Genomic DNA, 6,000 nt, shown 5'->3' with positions numbered 1-6,000 from the left:
AGTCTGCATAATAACCAGCTAATATCACAATAACAGTATCAAACCTGAACACATGAATATTAACCTTGAATATAAAGGTGCAAAATGCCCCACTTAAAAGACAGAGTATCCAGTTAGATAAAGAAACTAGACCCAACTGTATGCTGTCTTCAAGGAATCGATCTCATATGCAATGACACCCATAGGTTCAAAGTAAAGGGATGAAGAAAATTCTAACAAGCAAATGTAAAACAAAAAAGGCAGGGGTTGCTATTCTAATTTCAGGCAAAATAGACATTAAGCCAACAATAGTCAAAAATGACAAAGAAAGTGAAAGTTTTAACAAGAAGAATAAACTATTCTAAATATATATGCACCCAACACAGGAACACCTAGATTCATAAATCCAGTTCTCAGAGAGCTACAAAGAGACTTAGAAAACCACACAATAATAGGGGAAGACTTCAATACTTCCACTGACAGATCATTGAGGCAGAAAACTAACAATGGTATTTAGGACCTGAACTCAACACTTGACCAAATAAACCTAACAGCATCTCCAGCAATCTCCACCCTAAAACAACAGAATATACATTCTTCTTATCGGCACATGGTACACACTCTAAAATCGGCTACACAATAGTCCATAAAAGCGATTTTCAGCAAATTTCAAATAAACAAATCATACCAACTACACTCCCAGACGACAACACAATAAAAATAGAAATCAATACTAAGAAGATTGCACAAAACCACACAATTATGTGGAAATCAAACAACATGCTCCTAATTGACTTCTGGATAAACAAAGAAATTAAGTCAGGTATCAAGAAATTCTTTGAAACTAATAAAGACAAAGAACATATCAGAGTCTCTGAAACATACCCAAAGCAGTATTAAGCAGAAACTTAAATCCTTACATCAAAAAGTTAGAAAGATCTCAAATTAACAACCTAATATCATACCTAGAAAAATTAGAAATGCAAGAGCAAACCAACCCCAAAGCTCCCAGAAGATAAGAAATAACCAAAATCAGAGGTGAACTGAATTAAATTGAGACTTGGGAAACCATACAAAAGATTAGCAACATCATAAATTGTTTCCTTGAAAAATAAGTAAGATTGGTAAACCACTAGATAGACTAATAAAAAATGAGAGCTCTAAGTAAACACAATCAGAAATGTCAGAAATGACTTTACCACTGACTCCAAAGAAATACGAAGGAATTAAAAAAAAAAAGAAACCCTAAAAGACTATTATGAGCACTTCTGCACACAAACTAAGAAACTTATACAAGAAATGGATAAAATTCCTAGAAACAGGTAACCTCCGAATATTGAACCAGTAAGACATTGAAATACTGAACAGACCAAAACATGTCCCCAAATTGAATTAGCAATAAAAAAAAATCCCCGCTTACCAGGAAAAGCCCTGGACCAGCTGGATTCACAGCCAAATTCTGAGAAGGAAGGACTCCTCCCTCATTTATTGTTTGAAGACAGAATCATTCGGATACCAAAACCTGGCAGAGACACACAAAAGAAAATTTCAGACCAATATCCTGATGAACATAGATCCAAAATTTTTCAACAAATTACTGGCAATTCCAATTCATCATCACATCAAAATGCTAATCTGCTAAAATCAAGTAGGCTTTATCCATGGGATACAAGGTTGGCTCAGTATATGCAAATCAATAAATGTGATTCATTACATAAATGTAACTAAAGACAAAAACCATGTGATTCTTTCAATAGATGCAGAAAAAGCTTTCAATAAAATCAACATCACTTCATGTTAAAAACCTCAACCTACTAAGCACTGAAGGAATGTAACACAAAATGTGAGAGCCATCTATGAAAACCCATAGCCAACATCATACTGAATGAGTAAAAGTTGGAAGCATTCCTTTTGAGAACCAGAAAGAGATTAGGATGCCCTTTCTCACCACTCCTATTTAACATAATTCTGGAAGTCCTAGCCAGAGCAATCGAGCAATAGAAATAAATAAAAGCCATCCAAATAAGAAGAAAGGAAATCAAACTATCCCTATTTGCAAATAACACGATTCTATACCTAGAAAACCCCATAGTCTCTGCCCCAAAGCTCCTAAATCTGATAAACAACTTTAGCAAAGTTTCAGAATACAAAATCAATGTACAAAAATCAGAAGCAACATCCAAGCAGAGAGTCAAATCAAGAATGCAACCCCATTCACAACAGCCTTACACAAAAAATAAATACATAGGAATATACTTATCCAGGGTGGTGAGAGATCTCTGCAGTGATAATTACAAAACACTACTGAAAGAAATCCAAGATGACACAAACAAATGGGAAGACATTCCACGCTCATCGATAGGAAAGATCAATGCTGCTAAAATGACCATAATCACCAAAGCGATTTACAGATTTAATGCTATTCCTATCAAACTACAAATGACATTTTTAACAGAATTTTTAAAACATATCTTCTAAAATGTATATGAAACCAAAAAATGGCCTGAATAGCCAAAGTAATCCTAATCAGAAGGTACAAAGCTGGAGACATCATATTACTTAATTTCAAACTATACTATGGGTCTACAGTAACCAAAACAACATGATACTGGTACAAAAACAGACACACAGACCAATGGAACAGAATAGAGAGCTCAGAAATACAGTCACACATCGACACCATCTGATCTTTGACAAAGTCAACAAAAACAAACAATGAGGAAAGGACTCTGTATTCAATAAATGGTGCTGGCTAGCCATATGCAGAAGATTGAAACTGGACTGTTTCATCATATGCAAAAATCAACTGAAGACAGACTAAAGACTTAAATGTAAAACCTAAAACCAGAAACATCTTGGAAAATAACCTAGGAAATACCATTTTGGACATACGACCTGGCAGAGATTTCATGTTGAAGAAACCCAAAGCAATTGCAACAAAAGCAAAAATGGACAAATTAATCTAAGTAAACTAGAGAGCTTCTATACAGCAAAAGAAACTATTAACGGAGTAAACATACAGCCTACAGAATGTGAGAAAATATTTGCAAACTATGCAAAAGTCCAATATCCGGAATCTACAAGGAACTTAAATTAACAAGCAAAAAACAACGCCATCAAAAAGTGGACAAAGGACATGAGCAGACACTTTCCAAAAGAAGACATACATAGAGGCAAAAAGCATATGAAAAAATGCTCAACATCACTAATCATAAGACAAATGCATATCCAAACTACACTGAGATACCATCTCACAGCAGTCAGAATGGCTATTAATAAAAAATCAAAAAAAATCACAGATGCTGGAGACATTGCAGAAAAAAGGGAATGCTTATATACTGCTGGTAGAGTGTAAATTAGTTCAGCCACTCTGGAAAACAGTTTGGCAATTTCTCAAAGTACTTAAAACAGAACTAGCATTTGGTCCAGCAATCCCATTACTGTATCGGGTACATACCCAAAGGAATATAAATTGTTTTATAAAAACACGTGGACACGTATGTTCAACATAGCACTATTCACAATAGCAAAGACATGGAATCAACTTAAATGCCCATCAATGGTAGACTGGATAAAGAAAATGTGGTACATATTCATCATGGAATTCTACACAGCCATTAAAAGAAAGATCATGTTCTTTGCAGCAACATGGATGGGACTGGAGGCCATTATCCTAAGCGAACTAACACAGGAACAGAAAACTAAAGACCACATGTTCTCACTTATAACAAGAGTGGGGATAAAAAACACACAAAAAAAACTATCAAGAACCATGAACTATGCTTAACTTATCACCTGGGTGACAAAAATAACCTGTACACCAAACCTCTATGACACAGAACTTACCAATGTAACAAACCTGCATATGTACCCCAGAACCTAAAATAAATGTTTAAGATTTCTAAAAATGCAAATTTGAAGGATTCGGTTTTCCCTTGTAATTGCATCTTCATCCAACATGTAGATATCCTTTTTCTTTGCCCCGGTACATTTGATAATTTGTTGGCAGATAGTCAATACCTACTTGGAGATCTGACTCAAAAGAGACATCATTTTCAAGAGAAATATAATTTTACTATTCTTAGTTTTGCTATTTTCAGTTTCACTCTCGAAAACATGACATATCCCATAAGGGAAATACTTTGTCCTCAGATGTATCAAGATCATCTTCAGTTTCACTTTATCTAAAACAATAAGATAACTCCCGGACTTTGAGACTGGTTGGCTGTTGTAGAATGTGGATTCCTTGCCTGAACCCCTACAATGAGAATTAGTCTCTATAACAGTATTGAATCCTTTGAAGACCTCCTTCTGCTCTTCCCTCAGCTTGGGACTCCTAAACTACTCCTTGCCCTTCTCCCTATTCATTCGTGAGAGAGAAGAACATACTTTAGATGTCCTGTCCCAGAAATACAAAAGGAGCCCAAGGCCCATTGGATATTTTACCTTCACGCTAGACCCTACAGCTCAAGCCTTCCTTCCTTGCTTCTGAGTTGTCATGGCAACAGGAAATTTGATTCAAGTCACAGTTGATTTTGTGCAAGGTCATACTTCACACACTTCTATGCCCAAGTGGTTCACATCTTTATCCTGACTTCAAACACCCGACATTTTTCAACGTCTCTCCTTACCTCGTATGAGATACTTTGGTCCTTCTCACATTGCTATTCACCATTACCAAAATCTTAAATCTTGTCACCATTTCTCTCCCAACTGAAGTACAACCACCATGACTGTATTTCAGCCACCTAAGCTTTAACCTTTTCCTGTCCTGATCTTGCCGAAGTGCCTCTTACAGATCCAGATCTCCCCTTTTTTGTTTATAGTTCATAGCTCTGACGTCAGAAGGTTTCCAGGCTGGATATGCCATTGCATATATCCACTGTCCCATAAAATATGAGGCTTTACTCAGTGCAAATTAGATCAGATAGAATAATTTGTGACTCTCACAAGAACCTACACTTCAACTGAGAATCAAAGAGTTAACATCAACACAGATAATAGGTATGTTTTTAGGGTATTACCTGACTTTGACATGTTGTGGAAAGCCAGGGAATTTGTGACTACAGCTGGAACACTAGTTAAAAATGTGAAGTGCAGGTAACCTCCTAGAGGACTTACTATTACAAGAGCTGGCCATACTCAAGATAGAAGCTTATATGGGCAATAAGACCCCTAAGGCAAGGGGAAACTCAGCTGATTAATATGCTAAGTAGCAGTTTATACATCTGTCCCAGTCCCACTGCAATAGACCAGATCTTAAACCGACTCAGTTTGCCACTTTAACCTCTAATTGAGGACATTAAAACATCTCAGGTAAAGGCCCCTGAACATGAAAAGGCTAGTTGAAAACAAGGTGGGTGTTTCACCCACCAAAAAGTCCAAAGTTAGGCTTTGGAGGCGCCAAGAAGGCTACTTGGTCTCTCCTTGGTCCCTGACCTGAAGTTCAGTCTTCCTAAAATTTTTCATCATGGGAAAAATACTGACTCAACTCCTGCGTCATCATTTGTGGGGAAAATTCACTCCTTACTTGGGATATCTGCCAAAAACATAGTCCTGGAAAAGTTATAAAGGTAGAGCTATGAAGACAGCCACCTCCAGCAGGACTCTTTCTCCAATGGCGATGAGATTTTCTTCAACATCCTAAGTCAGTGTTATTAATATGCCCTTGCCATTGTTTTCATGTTGACTTACTGGCTAGAAGCTTTCCCATCTAAGAAGCCCACCGTTACTACTGTTTGTTCTGTTAGAACAAATTTCCCCTCCTGAGGAATTCCACTTGCCCTGTCAAGTGACCAGGGAACTCATTGCACCAGTAAAGTCATCCAAAAAATCTGAAAGTTCTTCCTTTGTCCCCAAAATTACATAATCCACACGCTATCCAGTCATGCAGAATAATTGAACAAGTAAAATGACAATTAAAACTAAAATTTTCAAAACGTTTAGAGGTAAGGCCAGGTGTGGTGGCTTATTTCTGTAATCCCAGAACATTGGAAGGCTAAGGCTGGAGAATCACTTGAG

The sequence above is a fragment of the Saimiri boliviensis genome, chromosome 17, assembly GCF_048565385.1.
Source record: "Saimiri boliviensis isolate mSaiBol1 chromosome 17, mSaiBol1.pri, whole genome shotgun sequence".
In the NCBI taxonomy this organism is placed as follows: Eukaryota; Metazoa; Chordata; class Mammalia; order Primates; family Cebidae; genus Saimiri; species Saimiri boliviensis.
This window is presented reverse-complemented; position numbering follows the sequence as displayed.